We start from the raw sequence: 26283 nt of genomic DNA, 5'->3' as shown, positions 1-26283 counted from the left end.
TGCTGTGTTCCGGCGTCATTTATTGTCGCTCGCACTGCACAACGATGTCGTTTAGAACTGCACAATCGACATAAACGCGCAGCTTCTTGTAGTACCCAAAGCCCTCTTACATGAGATTCTGCAGGCGGTGCACGATGAACCGACAGCAGGGCATCTCGGATTTGCACGTACGTTGCACAGGATACAATTAAATTATTACTGGTCGCGGTTGCCTGCCACCCTTGCTAAATATGTGTGACCGTGCTGTGAATACCAGCGACGCAAAGCCCCCCTGACGAGACCTGTTGGTTGGCTGAGCCCGATGCCACCGCTGAGTAAACCCTTTCCACAAATTGAGATGGACCTTCTCGGCCCCTTCCCAGCTTGATCACCAGCTACGCCGAAGCCGAAGCCGTGCCCAATGGTACCGTAGCACCAGTTGCTAAATTTTCTGTCGGACGAAGTTTCCTGCGAGAAGGCGCTCCTGAGGTGATCATCACGGACAGAGGAACTGCATTTATGGCTGTGCTCACGTAGGTCATCTTGCACTTAGGACAACTGCCGCTAGGACAGCTGCCTACTATCCCTAGGGCAATGGGCTTACGCAGCGCCCCAACGAAACGACCGCAGACATGATCACCATGTACGTGTACGCCGAACACAAGACCTGGGACCCCATCCTGCCGAACGAGATCTTCACGTATAAGAAGGCAGTCCAGGAGACGGCGAGAGCGACTCCGTTCAAGCTTGTCCACGGCAGGGAGCCCACGACGACGCTCTACGCAGTGCTGCCGCACGTAAGCAACGAGGACAACTTTGACATCGCCGCCTACCTGTAGTGTGTAGAGGAAGCCCGACGACTCCTACGGATGCTTATTAAAGATCAACAGCGACATCGACACCTGACGATATAACTTACGACGATGCCGCGCAGAGTACAAGCCAGGAGACCAGTTATGTTTTGAACTCTAATTTGCCGCCGTGGGCTAAGTGAAACGTTGTTCGCCCGATACTTTGGGCCATACAAAATACTTCTCTGCGTTGAATAACTCGACTGTCATGTTATTCCTGACGGTACGAGAGCATCACAACGTCGGCAAGCGCGCCCAGAAATTGTACATTTTGTTCGTCTGAAGCCTTATTACGCGCGTTGAAGAATCCGTGGTGTTTAAACTTTGTAACTCTATGATTAAGTTGATTTGTGTATTTTGGAACATCAAGGTGCTGTTTTTCAAGGGAGGAGTAATGGCGCGAAATCTTCAAAACTGTATTTGTTGTTCTTTAGCAGCCGTTATCATGCGGCGTTATCACTCTGGTTCTGGCACGTATATCAATTATGTATTCTTTGTTTGCTAAATCTCGATGTCGCCAGACGCATTTTTTCAGTTTCTTTGTCGCGCAAGGTGCGCCGAGATCTGTCTCGATGATTTCGATGACTCGCGTATGTCTCTGCAATGTTCCAGGTGGCTGTGCTAGTAACAGTTTTGGGCGTTATCTAGCTGGTTCTGAGCAGCCTTTAAATTGAGCGTTGATGAGTGCAACAGGCATTGTTTGTTCAACGATCGACGAGCACGTTTGTTGCTATCACCACCGAGTTGCTTAGTTCTTTTGCGAGCGCAGGCCAGGACAATTGAGTTAATTTCACCGCTATCACGCCTGTGTGCTCTTTTCTTGTATACGGCCTTGTCCCCGCCACTGCTTGCCAATAACCTGTATTTGTCGTCCTCTTTATCAATAAAAATCCTTAGTGCTCATTGTTTATTGGTAAACTTGGGATCTACTCTGTCCTTGTACCACGGATGTCTTTTATCAAGCGGAAAGCTTTTTATTTATCAGTCATTAGCACTACATGATCAAGGCGCCTGAGTCCTAGTAATTACTGTTTAATTTATGCTTCTTCATTGAAAAAACGTTTGAAGAAGATTGCGGTGTTCTCTAGTTTGGAATTCAATCCTTGTAGGTGTGCCGAAAAAACAAAGATGACAAGAACATCCTTGTCTATAAGCGAATGTTGTATCTCTTTTTACCTTTACAGATATTTTTTAAACGAATAGAAAGTAATTCCAGCCTCTGTAACAGGAACCGGCATTTCTTTTCTTCATTTGAGTACCCTGAGTAAGTGAGAATAGATTGTCCTCTCACTTGCTTTGTTTTTTGGAATCCATTCTGCAGTTCGTCTATCACACTATCATTCTTCAAGCAAGCCGAAACTCTGTCCCTTATAAACTAGTTACCATCATTTTATAAGACTGTGGTTGTTTATGTAAGCTTTCTCCTCATTTTTTGCAAACAAAGCTTACCCTTTTTAGTGCCCATATAATGGGGCTTGGGCATTCGTTTCCAGTTGGCACACCCGCTTTCCTTAATGTTTACTTTTTATTTGGGCACAATTTCTTTATAACCTATTTGTGATACCACTCACGACCTTTCAAGTGATACATAGAACCCTCTTCTAACCCCTTTTGCCACTTCCCACTCCATTGCTCGTGCTATACCATTGTACCAATGGATCTGTCTTTCGCCGACAAAAAATTTCGGACACTTCTTTTTTGTCGTCCCTATTTTCGTTGGGGTCGCCACATATGAACTTAACAGTGGTGCCCTCTTTACTGGAGCCCAGCCAGGGAGGATTGGAATGAATCTGTTTGTGTTTGGTTCTGGAGCGGCGTAGTTGCCTGCCTCTCTCTCTCTGTCGGCCTCCCGGCACGACAGCATGGGAACTCCCACACAACATATCGTCAGAAATGACAGCAGTATGAGAAACTCGTATTGAAGCAGCTCTCTTCGAGCCTCAACGGCAAAGAGACGCTCACGAACGAAAGCGCCCAGCAGGCTCAGCGGCTACAGGACTCACTCTGCAACCGCCTGCAAATTGGCCTGAAATTTTGGAACCCTGCAAATTGGTCTTTATGGAAATCTCGCTTCGAGGACTATGTCGCTTTCTCCGGCCTACGAAACACTCCGCAATACATGCAAGTACTGTACTGTATTGGCAAGAAGCTCGCTGGTTGCTATACACGTTTTCATTCGACACTGCCACGTTAGCCGCCTAAGACGCAGTTGTCAAACACTTCTCCGAGAATTTCGAGCATCCCTGTAATGAGCTCTATGAGTCGTCTCGCTTTCACAAGCGCGTTCAACAACCTGGTGAGAGTGTCGGCGCATTTTAGGTTGAGCTGTTCTAGATAATCAAACGTTGCAACTGCCCATCACCGGCAGTGGAAGAACGCTTGGTCCGTGACAGGTTAGTCATTAGATTGCTCGACACGCGTCTCTCTAATAAGCTTTGCTGCTTCCCGAAGGTAACTCTGAAAGAAGCTTGGACGCAAGCTTGTCAGTCAGAGGATGCGGACAAGAAACGCTCACTCGCACAGTCTACCTCGCAAGGCATGGTCAACGCCAATACTGCGACTCAAAAATTTTTCGCGACGGCGGGTCGATGCCAGAACGCGCTCAATGGATGTGAAGTCGGAACGCTATCGTGATATTCCGGTCTGTTTCTTCTGCCGCCGCGCATTTCATAGACGCTCAGACTGCCAGCCAAAGAACTCTGTCTGCAACTGCTGTGGTAAGACAGGTCATATTGCTGAGATTTGCCGCTCCAAGAAGTCGAGACAGGTTAAACTCAATCCTATCCAATTGCACACTCTCGAGAAGCCAGCTAAAGCCAAGAATGCGGATTTCACTGTCGAGAACTACACGACTCACTTCAAAGTAGACTCAGGTGCCGAGGTTTCCGCAGTTTCAAGTCACTTCCTCGATGGCCGGCTGAGCTCTCCAAGGTAGATGCTATTTTGATAGGGCCCTGTGGCCAGCTCTGCTTGTACGGAATTCGTATTTGGCACATCCATCTAGGCAAGGGAAGACCTTCTGCCAGCGTCTTTACGGCATTCACACACTTTAAGTACCTTTACTGGGTCTACCAGCGATCCAAGCTCTTGAAGTTTGGGTACTGTCAACACTCTTGAGCCAAAGCTTTATGCTGAACTGTTCTGCGTCCTCGGCATGCTCAGAAATGAGTACATCATTCGCTTGAAACAAGATGTGCTGTTCTCACTCGGTGCATCTCGACGGATACCAGTCCCGCTGCGTTGAGTTGTTCGGCAAGAACTTGAAAAAATCGAAAGCCACGCCGTCATTCGCCGTATTGATAAACCAACTCCATGGTGCGGCGGACAGGTGGTAGTGTAAAAGAAAAAGTAAAGTACCGTTTATGTGTTGACCCGACTCGACTAAAAAAAGTGGTTCTCAGGGAAATACATATTTTGCCTACCGTTGAACAAGTTCTTGGGCTCATCGGTGACGCAGCCATTTTTTCGAAGCTGGATGCAACTGCAGGCTTCCACCAAGTCAAGCGGTCGGCAGACCCGCAAGCACTGACAACTTTCATCACTCCTTTCGGTCGCGATTGTTTTTGTCGACTGCCCTTCGGCATCACTTCCGCTCTGGAGTATTTAAAAAAATGGCCAGAATCCTTAGAGGTCAGGAGGATGTCGTCAACAGGATTGACAATTTTCTTGTTTTTGGACGTACCAAGCAGGAACACGATTAAAGACTAGAACAAGTGTTGACTTGTCCTGCAACTGCAGGTTCCACATTCAACAAAGTCAAGTTTTGGTTTGGGGTCTCCGAAGTCTCCTTCCTAGGTGTCGTCTGCTCAGCACAAGGCATCAAGCCAGACCCGGGCAAGATTGATGCAGTGTATGCAATGCGACCTCCCACAGACGTTGCAGGTGTCAGACGTTTACTCGGAATGTTATTTATTCATTATTAATTTAAACAGTGCGAACGCGAAGACAAAGGACAAGATAAAAGAAAGCCACAGTTCAAGCACTTGTACTGGGCTTTCTTTTATGTTGTCCTTTGTCTTCGTGTTCGCACTGTTTAAATTAATCATGAATAAGTACCAACTCGCCCAACAAAGTATCGGAATGGTAAATCATCGTGCCAGGTTCTTGCCTCATATTTCGGAAATCACTGCTCCGATACGCACCCTTTTCAACAAGAATGCTAGTTGAACTTGGCAGCATGAACATGAAGCTGCATTAAAAAAATGTCAAGAAACCTCTGAGGTCCGGATGATGCTTAGTCAAGTACCACCCATCACATGTCACAACAGTCTCTGCCGACGCTAGCTCTTTTGGACTCGGAGCAGTCCTGCTGCAAGCGCAACCGACTGGTGAGCGGAGGCAGTAGCCTTTGCTTCAAGGCCAATGACGACCACAGAACAAAGGTACTGTTCGACAGAAAATGAGGCCTTGGTTACAGCGTGGGCCATCCAGAAGTTCGACGAGTTCATCAGACCCAATACCTTCACCTTATAGAAACTGATAACCTTCCTCTCGTGTCATTGTTCGGCAAAATGGAACTTGACGTGCTTACTCCGAGGGTGCAAAGACTCATGCTTAAGGCAATGCCTTACCAGTTTGAGATCATATGCGTGCCCGGAAAAGTGTTGGCTACAGCGAATGCATTGTCTCGCATCCCTACCAAAGTGCATCCAGTAGACACAGTGGAACATTTTGCTACTGCAGTCATGGCTTCTGCTCCAAATGTGCTTCTTGTGAAGATGCGTAAAATCAGGAATGCAAAAAGTTGTGATGAACAATGCACCAAGCTCATCTATTTCTGCCAGCACGGCTGGCCAAAGAATTCAAACATACCTCTTCAAGTGTGACAGTATGAATCAGTGCTGGGTGTACTTTCTGTTTGTGATGGTCTTCTCCTCAAAGGCACTCGCCTCGTGATCCCTGCAGCAATGAGGCCAGTAGTCTGGACGCTTCTGCATGAAGGACTCAGGGCATCAGTCGCTTCAAGGCCCTCGCTCGTGAATCTGTGTGGTGGTCTGGCATAACAGCGGAGATAATCTCCCTCCTGACCAGCTGTGAAAGGTGCGCCGTTACATTTTTAATTCTTGTTCCACATAAACGCCGCCGGTTCCACATGAGTTCCAGATAAATCACTTCTTCCAGATAATTTATCTTTACCAAGACGCTATTAGTTTGCGCTACGTGGAACGCTACACTTATGGCGTATCGCAGTCTTTTTAACTGGATCGAGCTCGGAATACCTGGAACATATGTTCTTTAAATGAAACAGCCATTTTTTCAACTTCCGCGTGTTCCACTTACCAACAACGTACTCGAAAGAAACATTGTGGCGTTCTATATAAAACCCGGCACTGTCCAAAAAGAAACAAAAAGATTGCATTGGGCAATTTCCAGTTGTGGGTTTCCTCAGAGCAGTTGGCACCCGTTGGAATTAGGACCAAATGCCAATTAGGGCCCACTAGTCCAACTAAAAAGCATTTGGAATCAGCTGTCGTTTTTCGACTGGGTTGTTACTGCAGAACGCATATTATGGTTACCAGCGTACTGCATAGATTTGATTGCTAATTTCAAAATGTTTTATTAGATGCTTGACAATTAGAGCAAAGATTAATGTTGTATTTTTTAAATTTGCTTAATATTACACACTGGCGAGGGTTATACCAAAGCAGATGAATATATTAGGCTTGGTTATGGTTTCTTTTTTTTTTCTCTTGATTACTGGTGCAAGCTTCTAATCCCGTGCAGTGATGTCGCGTGTGTCTCGTATATTCTGGGCTGAGTTTTTATTACATATTTTTTATTTTGTGCTGGCTATGCGTGGAAATTAAGAAGAAGAAATGGACATGGGCAGGACATGCAGTGCGAAGAGAGGATAACCGATGGTCGCTGAGGGTAACAACCTGGATTCCAAGGGATGGAAAGCGTAGCAGGGGGCGGCAGAAAGTTAGGTAGGCGGATGAGATTAAGAAGTTCACAGGAGTCAAGTGGATGCAGCTAGCACAGAACCGGGTTAAGTGGAGAAATATGGGAGAGGCCTTCGCCCTGCAGTGGGTATAATCAGGCTGATGATGATGATGATGCGTAATAGAAAGAGAAACTCTGCTTTTGGAGAAGCCGCTTCGTCAGCTGAACTTAGAAATGTTTGTTGTCTTCCGATATTATTTTCAGATGGCTTGAAATGCGGTGATGTTTCCGTCTCAGAAGGCCGAATAAATATACATGATTCAAAGAGAATTCAGGGATTAAATAATACTGTACATAATTGCATGCATGTATGCACAAGCGAAATGGTGTTAGAAGTTTGGAGCTGAGATGACCAGCTGGAAAAGAGAGATTAGCGTATGACTTTATCGCGCTTGGAATTCGTCTTGTCGCGAAACAAAATTATCGTTTACCATTTTTTCCCCACTAGACTATTTCTACTTTGGAGCACAATAACCGCTGCCAAGATGACCAATATACATATTACACAAAATAGCAATGCGCGTACATTTACATGCTGAGTGTGACGCAGGCAGGAGGCCAGTATTTGAGAACCTGACCTCGGGCCCATCTACATGATTAAGTTCATGCATCATGCTATCAAACAGTGATGAAAAAAACGGCCCTCAACTCAAGGAAATTGGTGCTGTGAAATTACGTCACATCGATGATAACGCAAGGAAAAGAAAACCGTGGTAGGTACCATAGACACGAATTAATATGGTCGTCTGATGATACGGTACCCTTTACCGAATGTCGTATATTATGAACCTTACACCTCTTAAAGTGCATCTGTATTTCTGATCAGCCTAGATTGATCTTTTTTATTTGTGTAATATTTCATTTTCAAGCCAGCACTCTACCAGGCATAAAAACAAAATATGTACCTCGTAACTGCATTTTGTGTACTTCTTTCTGGTTGTTTACCTTCACTGCACTATGGATTCTTGCTTTATTTCTTTTCTTTTGGTGGTGAACTTGTCATGAGTATAGGCTCATCAAATCTGCGCGAGGTCAAATTTTGAGGTCGAGGTGCCAAATTTTGGGTGGGTCACCAACATTTTGAGGTCACCGTTGAATTTCTCATATTAACCTAAATTGCACTATTTTGGTTAGGTCCGAACTAGGTAAAATTTCGGGTGCCCAGGTGGTTTGAATTTTGAGGGTGCGGGCAGATACTCTGATGACACGTATCGCGGACAGATTCTGCATACATGGTGTGTTATACTCACGAATTAAAATAATTAAACCCTCTGCATTGCATGGGTTTAATTATTTTATTTGCATGCATTGCATGCGCGAGGACACTGTAGAGCCGTGGCATCTGCGGTCAGCGCCGAGCGCGCTGCCAGAGCTAACCGCGGACTAAATGGCTCAGCACACCGGCACCCTTTACACTTCACCTCTATATGCAAACGCGACTGGCTCGATTGGGTTCGAACAATAATTGGTTCTCCGGCTGAGGCACTCCGACAGTTGTGTACGAGGCCCTCCTTGTCATTGTTACATTCGTAGCGGCGGCGGTCTTTGTACACATCGGTGAAGGCTAAAGCAAGCCGCCGCGTGCGTGGGTGCATGTAAATGGAGCCCTCCATTTAAACAGGCCAAGTTGCTTTATTGCTGACATTCAAAAGCCAAACCAAATAAACGTAATTGGCGCAAAAACACCCGCGAGAACACGCAAAGTCTCTATTCCACAAGTTCTTGGTCACAACGCTGCGCGAACGAACGCTTGCGAACAAGGTTTCGCAACCATATATGTGTCGTTCACGCTACGAGCAAGCGCCAGCCACCATACCGATCGCATGTGTATACCAGCGTTCGCTCCAAACAAGCTTGGAACGACGCTTGCGCTTGTATGATGCACCACGTAGCCACAGAAAGTTATTTCTCGCTAAATAAGCTAAACTTGCAGCCTATCTGCCGCCATCAGGCAGACGTGACGGCACGCTTTGTTCCATGACTCCGAGCCCGGAGGCGTCGAAGATAGCAGTCTAGCCAATGAAACTCGAACTTAATTTTTCGCACGCAACAAGTGTGACCAAGAGCGCACGGCCACGCGAGGCACACAGAAAGCGGCGCGAAGCGCTTCATCTCGATAAGCCATGGACGCGTTTCCCAATGGTCACGAATCAGAACGCCTTATCAGCCCTACGATAGTACGACTTCATTTTGTTGCGCTCCTCAGTGCCCTTCCTTTCTTGTCGCAACAAAAACAGACCAAGGTTCATTTATGTCGAAGCTCCGTTAAAATGGACTATGGCGACTGCGACACCTAGTTTTTGCAGTCCAGAACGCCGCGGATAATTGATGTCAGTTAGAAGCGAATCAAGAGCACGCAACATTTTTGGCGCCACGACACCCTACTGATGGCCAAGTGCCTAGATAATTGCTGGCTGCTTGACAACGTTGCGCTTTGTTTGAAATCGCGACGGCTTATCATAAACGGATGGTATCGTTTTCATAAATCGCGTAAACCAAGCCATCTCGCACACATTCAAGATATGTTGTGGGTTGCATGTTGGCCTCTTTTATTTGCTCGTTGATACAAGTTTTTTTTCGCAAAAGCAGCCCTATAAGAAGCACAGTGTCTGCTGTAAGCAAACAACTAAAGCTGCTGGACGCAAGTACGCTGGTTCAATTCTGATCGCGGCGGCCGCTTTTCGATGGAGGTCAAAATCGTGTCTCAGATGTGATGCGCGAAGTGAGATTAAGAACTCATCATGGTCCACATTTTCGGAGATTTCCACAGAGGCATCCTTCACAGCCTGTGTCGCGTTGCTGTGTTAATCCCTGTAAGAGAAAAAGAACACCGAATTGTGCAGACATATTGCCTGTACTATTCGGCACATTTTACTCTGATCAATTTACTATTGTGTCCGTAGGATTAAAGTTGTACACTGCTAGGATTTCAATCTATTTTTGAATTGATCATGTTCAACTCAAGTACAACTCGTTATCTCAGCATATCATATATTTCCTTTGCAACTCCTAATATTAGTCGATGAGCGATATTGTGTCCATATGGTTGTGCACATTTTCAAAGCTGTGTTTTATATCTCGTTACAATCCGTCATTCTAACACCATTCTTCAAAGAATTATTCCTTGAACTGTGGCTAAAAATATAAATGGGCAGCGAAGAGGCCGCTACAATGAATGACAATGCATGTAGCTTCAAACGTACCCTGAAACTTTTGACCAATGCTGCATTGCCCTTGGGATCGTGTATTTTGTGAGGACACTCGCCTGTGGCGCATGGACGTTTAGCTGGTCAGATAATTTTTAACAGACGAGGGAAGTATTTTTCAGGCGACAGCTTACGCAATCTGTTCGGCCAAAACGCCGTGGGCGTTGTAGCTGTAGATGTCGTCAGCGCTTGTCGAAAATAATCGGGGGCTGCGTTGAAAAAAAAATTGTACTCTAGTAATTTGCTGTTATATTAATTTATGGTTGAATTTTTTGTGATATGCAATGAGTGTTTCTTATGAAATGATTATACTGATTTGATCATTTGAAGAAATGAAAATGCTAACAAATGGAAAAGTATGATTGAAATGTGTCAAAATGCCCAAAATGAAGAGCGGATGGTTGATGATGGTAATCAAGGACATTTAAAGTGTCTGAGTAAGCAATAAAATTGAAATAATTTAAAAATAGGTATTAAAGCTTGTCAGAATGGTCACAGGGAAAACCGAATACTTAAGGATGCTAAAGAAGAAAATTTATAGTGTTTACTTGATCACATATTTGGTATAGTTGAGGAAATAAAAACTTAAAAAAAGAGGGATCAAATGTGTCATTACATTCACGATGAAAAGCCACTGCGTGATTATGCTAATTAAGAAAATTTAGTGTGTAAATAATGAACTACCTATTTTAAAATTTCTAGTACGAAAGATTGCTCATAATGTCAAATTGCTTTGCCCATATCAGTATCGGTGTACAAAAATTATTAAATAACAAAAAGCCTAAATTATCAACTGAAGACAAAAACCATCATCCGTGTGTGTGAAACGCTATAGCTTGTGTCTGCGTTTTGTATCAATTCGCGGCTGGAACCTGTCATGCTTGTCAGAATCGTAGTGGAGGACAAGTTATGGATAGAATTCATCATTACTCTAAATATAAAACAGCTATCGAGAAAAGATTGTGGCAATGAGTGTATTGCAAAACTATTACTGAAACTTTGCAAATGAAATAATTATGACTGCTCATTGTCACTAAACCTTTTTTATCAGCATCTCTCATGTTATGAATTCGAAAGCCGCGCAATGAAAGAAACTTTTGTCAAATTAGTGGGAAATATTGCGGATCAAGTAAATGTTTCTCTTTAGGAGGAGAACTTCATGTCCAGGCACAGTTTTATTTATTGGAACTACTTTTCTTGAGCTTATTGCCATTCTTTTTCATGTCTGCATCTGCTTGCTGGTATTTACATGCTGGAAGAAGCTATACACAAGGTTGGATGGAAGAAGTTTGTAGGTATAACGCCAATAGGTAACTCCTTAACAATGCTAACTTGCTAATGCTGTGGCGTATAGAGCTAAGCTTTTATGCAGGGAATACTTATTTCCTAATGTTCATTGTTGTTTGTTTTGCAAACTAACAGCGCTTTACTGTTCACTATTTGGTATAGATACACTTCTAACATTGAAATAACGAAACTCCAATATATAATATAGTCAGCTGGTATAAGTCAAACGGGAACACATTCAGCTCTGCTGCGACTGACCACATGTTGTAACCACGGAGAAAAATATTACCTGAAGAAATACATTTTTTATTCCGTAAGCAATACTACGCGAGGTTGCAGCCCGTCGCGTGAACCCGGCCGGTAGCCACGTTTGACCTTCGACCTTTAGACAAGAAGAAGAAAAAGGAGAGGAAGCAAACTTAGAACGGCTTTGCTATGCAACCTACCGGGTTTCACTAAAGCTCCAGCTAATTTTCTTGGTGGCAGGATGTTAAAAATATATTGTGAGCTTTGGGAAGAAACGGCCAAATTAGGAAAAGCTATTTTAAATTTTTGATGTTAAAAAACGCAGGTCATGGAGCTTCACCTGAAACCGTCTATTTTTGTGACAAAGGAAAAGTCTGTCATCAGTGAGAAACACTGTTCGCTTGGCAGCGGAAACTACCATTGAAGAAGCTTTGTTGTTGTGTTTGACCATGCACTTCATCCTCGGCCTGACGTACCCCAATTCTTTTGGCCAAAATTTGGGATTGCTTCGAACCGTTTTCCCTGAACGTCAATACGTCTCATGACTTAAAGCTGGAATCTGTTTTGGAGAAGCTGAACTACTCTAGGTGCAACGTGCGCACCGATTACGAAACCTTCAAGTGCCACTGAGGTATAATAGTAAAAGCTGTTCACAAAGTTTTGTTACTAAGGTAAATGCTCTATTTATTCATGGTCTGCGAACTTTGATATGCTGTTTGTAAGGTATTGATTGCTTTATGAGCCAGAAAATGGACACCAAAATAAAATTTGGGAGCAGTTTCTGCAGGCCACAGTTTCTGCTAAGATAAAGAACTTGGTTTACAGATTAGACAGCAAGACCAGTTCTTGCTCTGCAATGTGGCGGTCTTTATTGCGTATAAGAGATGCGCGAATAAATTGCATGTGATCATAAATCCTTGAAAATGCTGAAGTAACTGATACTTGTAACACACTTTGTAACCAACTTCTGTGTCATGCACATCTTTGTATTCCTACTCAAATTCTTTCAAGCGTAGCCACTATAATAAATTCATACTGCCTACTTTTCAAAACATACAACGAACTAGTCACAGGAACAAGAATATGGGCCACATACACAGGAAGTGTATTTACATTCCCTTTTTTGTTCCTTCCGCAGTTGCATGGTATACTTCCGTGTAACGAACTAGCCAGCCAGCCACAGCATAGTATCCACATTGCTTCCTCAATTTTCATGTTTCCTCATGTTATTCCTACAGTGTTACGTCCCTCATGGTTAAGCCACATTTCCAGCTTGCCTTGTGCCTTTTCAAAAATATCGTATCTCCTTCCTTGAAATCAGGAAACGTACCGTAAATATCGCTTTACCGCTTAGCAAAAATAAATAATGTAATTGACGGAAAACATTATTTCCTTGAATGATAGTACAAACCACAATTCAGGGCTTATTACTGGTGTAACCTCTTCGTTCCTTGCAATTAGCGGAAAACACGAGCATTTGAGATCGCATTCGTTTAACCGTTTGCTCACATTTGTTATAATTCACATGCAAGCATTTGTAGTCATATGACAAATGTTTTTGTCCGCATAGCATTTATTAAATAGCACCTATAATGTAGCTTCCATTATTTCGAGCTCTAGTGCCTCACTACACTTAACGGTTCTGGTTTGTAATAGTTGTACGCTGTGGTCTTGCAAAATAAATATAAAGTCAAAGCTATAGAAATAGTAACAGTTTGAACTCAGAAGTTCTCAAAAACTTGTTTCCAAAACCTATTACTTGACTTTATGTCGGGTGAAGAATGTGATTACTTAGAAAATAAAATAAAAAGACAACAGCAGCATGGAAATGTAAAATGTTTTTGGAATTTGTATAACAAAGGAAAGCTAAATACATTTATTTTATTTAAAAGCTCTGCCCGACGTTGAGAAGTGAATTGTAAAGGGCACACAAGGAAGCAATTAAAACACCCTTCAGGTCTTTGCTGTAAGCTTAGATTGGCAGCTAATTTATTTTGTTCTAATTTTGCCATTCTTCAAGCTTTTATCGGCGCCTCTACGTCACAGTGTATCTAGACTTGCACGTTTTCTTCTGCTGTTGCTTTTTTATTTTCCATGTCACTCAACCACGGGTTCTCAGTACTCAAATATCATCACCAAGAAAACATTCTTTCATTTTTTTTGCCGTGCTCGTCTGCCCTCGACCACATTTCTTCTTTTTGAGGCAAAACCTACAAAAACTATGCCAGTGATGGTTGTCATGCCCAGCTAAAGAGGTATCATGTCTAATCGTTAGCTTGCGAACTGACGCTCACTTGGTAACATTGTTCTCTTTTCTTTGATACTGTGCACTAAATTCTACTGATCGTTCTACTTGATCAACATAATTCTAATTATTTCAATCTGCTATTCCCAAAACCCCTGCACATTTGTTACCTCTCATTGTAAGTGCTTCAGCAGCCGCTAACAATAGATAATTCTGAGCAGATGTGGGGGCGAGTAAACATTAAACACTATACCTCTCTCTATCCAAGTAATGTTGATGGTGGAAACGTTTGTCTAGCATGTACAAGAGCTCTTGTAATGCAGTTTAATAATGCCTGAGACTGAATCAGTATTCTTGTCCCCAGCACAATAACCAACTGCAGGGTGATTGCGAACCTGAGCCAAGCACGTTTGGCTCTCTATTAGGTGATGTCGAGCAGCAATCAAGAAAATCAACCAAGAAAGAAGCTGGGCACTCATGCCGGGCAGCGACTTCGAGCAGTGCAGCCATCAAATAGCTCAACCACCAGGCACATTGCGCACCCCTTTTGAGACGCGCTGTCGAGGAGAAAAGCAATCAAATAGGTCGAAGCACGGTGAAGAATACGTGGAACGATGTTTCAGTTACATGTATGTTGAATATGAAACCTTTAGAATTTAACGGGAACGTTGTTCCGCATATTCAGTTTACTTTTATCTGAAACACTGCCTCACAAATCTACGCGGAACGTTTACTGAAACGGTTTGTGGAACCTGATTAAGGATGTTCTCAAGTGAATTCAGTGGAACCACTCAAATCAAATAAAATTAAATTTTATTTTCCAACTAGTGGTATGGTCGCCTGGGCTAAAAGCTGTACAAATAGCTTGACAAAGGCCCAGCAAACCCACACACAACATAGCAGGAGCAAACAGCAAATTTCAGAGGTTCATTAAATACGATCATGACATACAAAATTCTTATACCAAGCATACGTCATTGCAGCACGATATGAAAACAAAAAAAAGTTGATCAATAATAAAATCAATGGAAAAAGCTAAACAAGATAAAGAGTTCGTAAAGGCGAGTATAATATTTAAAGTAAAAATACATATACGGATAGTTCATATTTGCACTAAGTAGGTTCTAAACTGCTTAAGACTAAACCAACAGTATCTCTATTTGCTGAGAAAAACGGGAACATTATGAGCCAGGGATTGTAACTTGTAGTCTGTTCTGAAATGTCTTAGAAACCACGTGTCAGTGCATCTGGTGTGTACTATTGCAATGCGGTGTTCAAGAGATGCAAGTTTTACCAAGAAATTTCCGATACGTGTCGAACCGAAATATGTTAATTGTAACAAGCGATATTCATAAATATTATCCACTCGGATAATATTTTGTGATTAGTATGAAAGTCCTACAAACTTCTCTCTTCGTCCCTGGGAAGTTTTGGGCATGGACCTCGTTCACCACAACTCTCAAACACTCTTGATGGTAGTGGACTACTACTCCCGGTTCCTAGAGGTGGCGACACTGAAAAGTAAAACAGCTGCAGTGATCACTGAGGTGCTCAAAAGCCTGTTCGCCCATCATGAGATACAGAAACAGGTATCCGCCCTTTGTTTAACGCGAATTAGAGACATTCGCTGCATCATGTTTTCGACCCCATTGCCAGTAGCCCCCATTATCCACAGTCTAATGGAGAGGGATAACTAATATTCCGGACTGTGAAACACATCTTCCGTAAGGAAAACTATCCTTACAGGGCCCTTCTCAAATATAGGGATACACCAGGTGTGAGTGGCTTCAGCCCAGCTCAGCTCCCAATGGGGAGGCGACTGAGAACTCGAGTCCCAAAGCCGGATAAAAAGCTTCGTCCACACTGGCCCGAAAGTGAGGAGGTAGCCCCCAGACATGACTCTTTCAAGAAAAGGACTGAAAAGGAATTCAACCGACGTCATCACGTCAGCGATTGCCATTACATCATTACGGTGAACAGGTATGGGTTCGAACCGACTAGGTGCGTGCTACAGTTCTGAGCAAGGCACAGCGTCCAATGTCCTTCGTTGTCGAAACGAAGCGAGGAATGATTTTGCAGCGGAATTGTTGACACCTTGTACCTTTGTGCTGAGGGTAGCAGATTCCGCACTTCTCTAGCCTCACCCTCGAACTCAAGAGGCTGCACACCTCATCTGCCGCCTGTTACAGCGGTACCTTCACATCCTGGTGATGGTGTTGTGTCTGCCCGTAGCGGCCGCCATGTAGTACCATCGGACCGCTGGAACTTGTGACTGAGGAAGATGATGTTGGGGTCGCCACCTATGAACCTAAAAGTGGCGCTCGTTAAGCTGAAGCCCAGCCAGGGGTGATTGGAATAAATCAGTTTGTGTTTGGTTCTGGAGCGGCGTGGTTGCCTGGTTCTCTCTCTCGGCCTCCCGGCACGACAGCACGGGAACGGCCACACCACAATTTCTGTTTCAGTCTTCCAAGCCCAACCATCTCTCTTGATTGTTAATTATGAACTTTGAACTAGGCTGGTCTAAATACTCTAGCAGTTGAGATGTCGAGAGCACTTGAGGCTGTTTTATAGATGTTTGCTTATTCCTTAGAACTGTTAACAAATATTTTTCTAAACTTTCCTAGACTTAAAAGGAATGGTTTCCTTGAACTGTTTATGAAGTCATCTCATCTCTCGCTTTACGTCAGCCGTTGTTTCTCCTCTCTGCATAGAATATCAATGGCCCTCTTAAGCAATCGATCCCCCTAGCTGTCGGGTTTTTATTTTCTTTCCCCCTCTCTGTTGACTCATATATTAGCTAGTTGTAGATCAAACAGTCGTGTGAACTTCCTGTGAGTCCACACTATTATAGCAACCTCGAAAAAACGGCTACCTGTTCCTACTTTATTGTTCCTTCAAGTAAAATATTTATTCTGGTTGTTCATTATCTCCCGTTTCTACATTAGTTACTTCTCTGGAACTGAATGTATTACGCTATTGATCACTGGTTAAAGTTCTGGAGCCATATTTATTTATTGTAAAGACTCATAACCTATACATACTATGTGGCTATAGCGCACAGTATATCAACAAATGTAGACTCATTACCTTCCATGACAGGAGCCCTTCATAATTCTCACCACTGATAAATCCAGCTACGATATACGTTCGAGACACACCCAGCAGCATGTTACAAGTCGAGTTTATGCACCCATCTGGATTTTATCTGTGCACGTTGATATCCACTATTATAATTATCTCTAGCTAGGTGATGGATTTCACTACCTATACATTCTACTATTCTTTTTTGTTTTCCTCTTCCATTCTTGTTACGGCTACACAAATATAAAGAATGCTTGTTCCTCTCGAATTTGTCTTTACGCTTTAATTCTTTTTCATAACTCCTGTTTAAGTATTTGTCACTTCAATGGCTTAGGGATGAATACATCATCTTCTCTCACTTGTGCTACCCTTAGTACTGTTGTAACATTGGCATACACACACTTACCACTTGCGAGTTCGCTCCTTATCTCTAAGATCTGTGTTCACAAAATCATCATTAACAAAAATATGCCGCATTCAAGGAAGCCCGATCTTAAAAGAACAGCGATGGTCAAAGTTGGTCCGATTTGCCAGTAACAAATTGAAACCACGCCAAGAGTGGGTTTCCTGTTTCCTGTACAGCGCTGATTAGTAGATACCAGGGGCAAGAGTGGACAGGATGAAGAAATAATGGACACGAATATGTTGTGTTCTGTCTGCTCTTGAACCTGTTATCTACTAGTCTTGCATCAAGAAGGCCAACAATATATTCTTCTTTACAGCGCTGATACCGATGAGATCGCATTGTTCATTACCGACTTCTTTTGTAGAGTCATCAGATCTTGTGGTACTGCTTCATATCAGTTAGTCGGTTATAGAAGAAAAGCTTGTTACGCGAATGTCATCAGCATTAATAAAGAAACACTCAAGGGCACAGCTATAACACAGCGGTGATCTACGAAATAGGCAGTCTGCGCCGCAGTAGGCTACACACTGCACAAAGTAGCTAGAAGAAACACTCTATCGCTTCATACCGGCCAAATGTAATGAGCACTGCAAGATGTGTAACAGCTGGTGAAGCATGCAGTACGGAAATGATAAAAAGTTAGGTATTGTTCAATCGTAGCCGAACCTGTTTATACAGCGTTAGCTCTGTTTGTCGTCGCCGCAGGGGTCGAAGGCAATCGCTTAGCGTACTTTCCTTGAAGCCCAGTATCATCCATAGCGAAGAAGGTACGATTCAATTGAGAGCAACAAGATCCAGCGATATTAACTGCTTGGTATCAACACCGTGTCGGCGTGCAATGGTTTCCATTTTCTCGTTCGGAGCTTAGTTAAGCCACATCAGGTGGGGGGCGTGCGCATTTCCATTTGCCTGGAAATGTACCCGTTTGCCAATTGTGTTGCTATGCGGCCTCTCACGGTCAAAGCAAGGCTAAGCATATGCACAACCTGAAGACCGACATGAAGACCGAGTAAAGCTTAAAAGCTGCTAAAGAAATGCAGCGTGTTCTGCACACTATGTTCCGTATTCTTCTCTGTGGCCGTTTTAGATGTGAACCAGAACATAAACGAAAACCGAACAAGGATTGAGGTGGAGCGTAGGTTGGCAGGCCAAAGCTTCGAGAAGAGGACTGCCTTTGACTGGCAAGATGAAGACAAGTTCTGTTCGCCCAACTCTGGCTTGCAAACGGAGGCTCTGCTTCATCCTTGCCTCGTCTTTCGTTTACTTTGTGTACATATCTTCTTCATCTCTTTGTACCATATCCGTTATAAAACTAGGACAAAAATATGAAGATTGATGAATTTGGATAATAATAAACGTTTCTCGCATAAAGAAATACATAATAACGATGTGGGGCATTTAAGGCACGTTTTAGCCATCAAAATGGTTCAGCATGCTTAGAGGCCAATGGAAAAACTAGGAACGGGATTTCTACAATTGTGGAAAGTATGCTGAGTGCGAAAGACCACTGGACAAGGAGACGTACGACATCGTCTCGGAATTCTTGACATAGGGCAGTTTTTGGCGCATTCCGATGGGCGTGCAGAAAATAGTGGTGTGAATTTCTGTGCGGACGCAATGCTTCTCCTTTATTCTTTTCTATTTTTCCTAAAAGTAGCCGTGTTATTTGTGAACTTGTTTCTAATCCGTATGCTTTTGAGCATATCGTCCTAAGCTGTGACGTTATGTAAAAGTCCGCAAAATGTACATATAAAGACCCGCTTTACAAAGACGTACTAACGTGCCTGCGTGACCTAGAAGCAGTCGGTATAATTTGGAATTGATGGAAGGGTCCTGTGAGCTCGAATCCACTACCCCTTCATGCCCTTTGAGGTGAGGGACCACAGTTTGCAGCTCCTGCCAAATGGGCTGTGTTACGTGGGCGCTTGACGAAGCATCACCTTACCACGAATAGATGCATAGCCGTACATGTCAGTTAGGTGCAAGCTACAATCCTGCCAGAGACATGTCCGCGAGACTTCACTTGCAACACCGACAACGCGTTTCTGCAGAACGTGACTATTCCAGCTCTTCTACGGGAAAAACAGATTCCCAGAGTCGGCCTTTCCACCCCCTTTCATAGGAAAGATTGACGTTTTTATTCGAGGCAAGGCGAAATTATAGGCCACACCTTTCTTTTCCTGCAAGAAAAAATTCAACCATTAATAAACAATGAAGTGATAAAGATTTCCTAAGTAATAATATCGTTCTCTGGTGCCATAACATACCTAGACACAAGTTTTTTTCTGAAGTTTTATTTTTTTTTCTGGTAAATTTCTTTCAGTATTAAACACTTGGGTTAAAATTCTTTCACGTTTCTTCGGCCTTTAACATTAATTTTATGCATTACCAAAAACAGCGAGAAAAATGTATTTAACAAAACAGACGACGGAGAGGACGGCGGGTGGCAAAGAGACCCCGACCTGCAACTGTTTTTCACAGAGCCATTTGGACGCTCTACAATTGCTGCAATTGCTCGCTCCTGCGGACTCAAGCCACGATCATCACCACGTAAGCCGAGATTTTAAGAACTGTTCTTTGTTTTCTTCCACCTCCCTTATTGTCATCTGATCGGTGCTAGCTGGCGCTTCGCGTAGACGATGTAGCGCGCGCCGGAATGGTTGGTTGGTTGGTTTGTGGGGTTTAACGTCCCAAAGCAACTCAGGCTATGAGAGACGCCGTAGTGGAGGACTCCGGAAATTTCGACCACCTGGGGTTCTTTAACTTGCACTGCATCGCACAGCACACGGAAGCCTTTTTTTTTTTGCCTCCATCGAAAAGCGGCCGCCGAGGCCGGGATTCGATCCCGCGTCCTTGGGAACAGTAGTCGAGCGCCGTAACCACTGCGCCACCCCGGCGGGGTCGAGCGCCGGAATGCTTTCACTCGATACAACTTTGCACTGATGGCTCATTACTCTCAGATAACTATGCACAGACAAGAGAGGTCCCCCAGGGCTCTGTGCTCTCTTCACTCCTTTTTAAAATAATAATGTGCGAAGTTCCAGTTCATCCTGATGTATAAGTATATACAGATGACATAAGATTCTTCGCCTCCGCAAAACATATTCAAGGCCTGTATCGTTCAATACAGGCTTGCCTAAATGCACTTGAGGCCTGGTTTTGACAAAATTAAGTTGGCTTTAAATGAGTGCAAAAGTAGTGTGCTGGTTTTTAAAACCGTTTCCCCTTAAATGTTTTGTTAAACTACATCTCGGACGTCACACCTCAAGAGGAATCTTTGAGGTATTTAAGCATTAGGTATGATACTAGTATAGCTTTCAGGCCTCACGTCAAGTTTGATGTTCCGAAAGGTGAGCATGCACTTGGTAGGCTCATATTGGTAACAGGAAATTTCGAATGCATCGAGATACTTTTCGGCTTCTGCACAAAGCCTATGTGAGACCGATGCTGGAATTTGGCCGCATTATTTTTTCTGCTTGTCCGAAATATAAGCCGCATCCTTTGCTGCTTTTAGAGCGACGTGCTCTGCGCCTCTGCCAAGGGCTCCCACAAAAAGTCTCCAGCACTGTTCCATATTTGGAGGCCCGCGTTCCGGACCTTATCTCCAGTTTCCGCCTCCTAACTGTCAAAACATTCTTGCGATCGAGCCTACTCCCAGGGTGGCTATACCTATTTTTGCGTCAAACCCGGCCCTCTTACTCACTCACCAGTGGTCAAGGTTCCGTTTGCCCCAAGTTGTTTTCACGGAAAGCATTTTATCAAACATGGTGCGAACCTCGGTACTATAATTCCTATTGGTTGCTCAACGTCCATTGTCGATATCAATTTTTATTCTTTACTTCCATCTTATGTGAAGCGCTTACCTTCAAGTCTAATATACAGTCTCCTATCTGATCACCTTGAGAAGTTCCGTGAACACACTGTAATCGCCACTGATGCATCTGTGACTGCGTAAAAAGGAGCAATTGCAATCTTTTCAGGCTCTTTCCTGCAGACTTTCGGTGTCCGTCCCGGATTACACAGCGATCTTTTTAGCGGAGTTTATGGCAATCGGGCTTCCACTATTAAAAATTCCTCGCAAAACGTCAAACATAATATTTCTACCAGACTCTTTCTGTTTTATTGTCGCTGGTGTTAGCACGGGACGCTGTTTTCAGGCGCTCACTAAAGTACTTCATATAAGAATGGGTGAAACAGATACGCTGCATCTGGGTCACCGGTCGCTTCGGCATTTTTTCAAAAGGAGGCGGCAGACTTTTTGGCTAAAGCAGCTCTTGATGCCCCTGCTCCAAGCACCTTTCCTAATATCATTGTTTTTGTTATGTCCCATTTTCAGCATTATCAATACATAGCCGGCTCATGCAATGATCCCTTGCTATCTACAGCAGAATACAAACATCTCACATACTTATGGAACGTTCATTGAAATCACGGCCGTGTGACGTAACGCTGCCTCTCATGAGATGCAGGATTCCCCGTCTAAATCTTCACTTATGCAGATGCGGGTTCAGCCCCACAAACCTTTGTGGGGCTAGCGGTGAGATTGAAAACATTGAACATTTCTTTCTCGCTTGGAGAAGGATTTGACATGAGAGGAGGGCGCATTCAGAAATTCCAGTAGCCCCATTGGGATTTACGTTGTCGGTCCCGCTTCTACTCTCCTTCGGTGCGAGTGCGAAAGGATTTGCGTTGCCTCAAATTTATCAGTATTTACATAACTACATTTTAGCTACGGACAGTTTCTTGCTTATTGTATTCCAAATTTTCAAACTTTCACATTTTTAATTGCGTATTTTTGTTCCTTTATTTTAGTTTTGTGATCTCATATCTTGGGTTTTTGTTTAGTTGATAATTAATTTATTACACTAAATCAGTATCTGTAGGACAATTGGAAGTACACACGGAACACTGGTCAATCCCTGTTCGTGAGTATGGGCCATTTATCAAGGAAGAAGCAGAAGAACTCGCTGGCAACAGACGGTCGGTCGTCAAGGCTCTTGATCCGAAATCGGTTTTTCTGACGCTGATTATTCTCTCAAGCCTGGGTCACTCCAACCAAGGTGCGTGTGCTGCCTCCGGGTACCGCTTTTATGATTTGGATTCGCACCTATATCAGAGAGACAGGCTACTGGCCGCGCTGACGTTCCCTTCGCGTTATGGCTCTGCTGTGGTATCTGAGTATCTGATAGGACCTTCATGTCTTCGAATGATGAGTGTCAGTTCTCCGCATATCAGCAATGGTGGCAGCATCGGTATTGGCATGTGGGGTTCAATATGCTGAAGCGGCTCAGGCTATGAAGGGAGGAATGCAAGTTAAATTGACTAGCTATGTTGTTTGGCTTGGCCTGACATCGCGCAGTAAATGGGAGGAACTTCAGGGTTTGGCCGCCATCGAAACGCGACGTGACGGCCAAGTTCGAATGCAGATGTCTTGGCTCTGTAATCGAGCACTCAGCTACTGAGCCACCACGGCGCGTTCTCTTCGGAGCTACGGTCGCAGTGTATAAGCGCGGCAGTTTCCTAGAAAGCGACTCCATCAACACAATTTATGTATGGATGTGGGGCCTTATTGTAATATAGGCCCACATTTTTCTCCGGAACCAGGTCCGCTTACCGGGATTCGATCCCGCGTCCTTGGGCACAGTAGTCGAGCGCCGTAACCACTGCACCACCCCGGCGGGGCCGCACAAAATGGGGCTGAACGATTGGCGTGCATGCCTACTACCCATATCGGTCTCCAATGTAATACTTGAAGGCACCTGCTACAGTAAGCTGTGCTCTAACTGCGAAAACATCATCAAGGTCAACGCCGGCTACCCACACACATTTGCTGAAGTTCCTATATCTGTTTAGCGCTCATGGAAGCACAGTCACGTGTCCGTACGCTGCCTACGTAGGAATAGTTATGTATATGACGTCTTAAACAACCTGGATGCGGGTTCATATAGGTAAACGTAGCAGTGGAGAAAATGGAGCTGCATATTTATGCCACCTTTCGATTCTACACTAGGCATATCAGAGCTCAACACCCTGACAAGTGTATATAATGCTGTCCGTGCATTCTCGCTATTGGTTATTTGTAATTGAAATTACTCTTCATTACTGTTATAATTGATTTGTGTTCCAATTGTGCGCAAGCTAAGTCGATTAAAAAAATTTCATTACTTTGGTCATCGCGCTCAAGTAAAGTTTGCAAATATTACCAGAACATCGAATGGCGTATACCTCCTTAATAGCTCGCCTTGAAAAGCTTGTAACTTGATGTAAAACAACAGTATGAACAATTCCTTACGTCAAGTCTGTTAAACGAATAAATAAAGGTGATGTGTAGAAATATTTGCAGCATACGTTCTTTTCATGGCCGCGCAAAGACCGATTTATAACTCTTGCCATTCGTCTTGGTTTCCCACTGTGCCCTCTGTCTTTGTCCTGGCATTGCATTTTTCGAAGCATTTCTTCGTGGTTGCAGATCTGCAAGGTATGCTGATGCCAGGCAGCGGCAGTGTGCGTGTCACTGCATATTCTGATGGCATCAAGCTGTAGGTTCGAGAAGAAAAGTCGGCTTAAAGTCTTTTTTATGTCCAGGATGTATACCTCTTTGCCTGGAGTTGCTGAGAATAGCTTTAAAAGCAGCTACTTCTCATAGGGTTCACGCCAAAGCGCATACCCGAAGATATTTTTTCCGTTTAAAAGGAATGAGCATTTTAGGTATAATTCTTGACTGCTTCTGTGTCTTGGAAGGAATGTGGACTTTCTTTGCGGAGGGTATCGAGGCTGGCGTCCGATTGGCCCAATCTTGATTTAGTTTTGCGTTAGCGACGGTATTTTGGCTATTCAGTTATGCTGGATACAATTTGGCACCTGTGCCGCATTTCCAAACCACCATTACGAGATATGAGTAATGTGGAGATCTGGTGGTCGCGTATGTTTGGCCCGGAGTAACAGAGTCGTTGTAAATGTGCTTGGAGAGCCAAGTTAATGCGGGAGGTATCCATTTCCAAACCTTTCTATCGCCTAATTTCTAGCGCTTTTCTAGGGGAATGAAATCAATGGAAAGCGGTAAACGTAATCCTAATACCAAAACCGAGCAAGCCCCTTAAACTGGAGAAACTAATACACATTCCTTAACCTTGCGTGTTGGAAATTAATGGAGCACGTGGCACAAACGAGACTAGCACGTTTCATGGAGCAAGAGAACCTGTGGCCGGACGAGATGGCTCTTTTCCGGCCAGGCTTGGGCACAGAGGATGTGATACTCTGACTAAAACACGACATATTAGACTAACGATCTAGGGACGTGAAAGTACTCTTGGGACTAGACCTAACAAAAGCCTTCGACAACGTCAGGCAAGCGGCGATTCTCAGTGGTCTCCAGAAGATCGGAGTGGGATTCAGAATATATAACTACATAACAGACTTCTTAACAGATAGAACAGCCTGCGTTAATTTCCAAGACATTGAGTCTCCCACATTGCAGCTAGGAAGTAGGGGCACACCGCAGGCATCGGTTTTCTCGCAATTCCCCTTCAACGTGGCGATGAGGAGTCTCCCAAAAGCGCTGAGTAACATCGAGGGGCTCAAATTTAGAATGTAAACGGACGACATCAATCTTTGGAAAAACCAGAGGTGTAAGTCGAGCATTGAGACATGACTGAAGGCATCGGCAGACACAGTAGTGGACAACGCGGCTAGTAGGGGGCTTTCGTGGTCACCGCAGAAATCGTAACTACTAGTCGACAACCAAAAATCATTGAGGTGCAAACTAATCGGAGAAATCGATATCAATGTGGAAGGAATGTCCGTACCAAAGGTTAACCAGATACGAATCCTAAGGCTATACATTCAAGAGAATGGATACGACAAGGATGCTCAAGATATCAAGGAGAGTAGCCGGGCCGCTAGATACATGATCACTAAAGAAAGAACGCACTTTCGACAGGACTCAGGGAGTAAGACAGCACATCATTTGAAAATAAATAAAATATATTTCAAATATTTTTTAGCACATCAATACGCGAACGCTTTCTTAAAGTATAAAAATATTGCTGAAAAAAAAAAGAGCTTTCCAGAAGTGGCAGTGTGAATGAAGCGCATAATAGTTTAATCACACTGCAAGAAATGCATACAGTGCTGTCTGCCGGAAAGCAGACTGCACTAGGGTCTTATAATTGAGTCCCGATGCACTGGCTGCAAAACTTATAGTGGGATCGGGGATTGCGCGTCTTCTAGGCGTCTTCCGAGCCTTCTTGCTCCTGCTTACCAGTGTCTTCTTCTCCTCCCTCATTATTCTTCCCTTCTTCTCATCTTCCGAAGCCCAGAGAAACTCGTTGAGATGTGTATGGCTTGTACATGCGTTGTAGTGACTAGCGACGATTACGCGAAATTCGCCGTTGACTATCCAGTTGCAGCTTTGGCTACAAAAAAGATAGGCGCCGCCACAAAGGGTTCTTGGTGCCGAGCAAGTTAGAGGGGCATGTAGAGAGCGCATTTGCTGCCTATGGCTTATTAACCGCTCTTTCAGATGTGCACCGATGTTACAGCAATAACGTTTTTGATATAAATTTTACCTAAACAAGAAAAGTAAACAAAAATGTTTAGTAATAAAACATGGTGTTTATGTTGCCTAAGGTCTGCTCTTAAGGCAAAGCTTGAGCGTTTTCAAATTTTTATTTAGGAAATATTTTTTACTCCCAGAAAAAAGCGTCGAAAAATTTTATTATGATTTGAATCATTGGCACATAGTTGCGAATAACAGAATCCACTGACTAGGCCATGAAGAGCGACCTTTTACAGGCGTGTTTCCTAACATTCATAGGTAGAAAATAAGAGGGGGTTTATGTAGATGCATGTTAGGTGTTCTTTCACGTAATGGGACATTTTATGTCCGCATGCTACTGACAACTGTTTTTAATTTCAAACTGGCGATAGGCTGAAAACAAACTCTTTCATCAGAGCTTAAGTCTGATTGTTTCAAGCAATTTTGTATAAATATCAGACAGTAGTGTTGAAGGTCTACACATAAACATCCTTCTTGCTTGA

This window comes from Amblyomma maculatum, chromosome 7, assembly GCF_055883805.1.
Source record: "Amblyomma maculatum isolate TAMU_Amacu chromosome 7, ASM5588380v1, whole genome shotgun sequence".
NCBI lineage: Eukaryota > Metazoa > Arthropoda > Arachnida > Ixodida > Ixodidae > Amblyomma > Amblyomma maculatum.
This window is presented reverse-complemented; position numbering follows the sequence as displayed.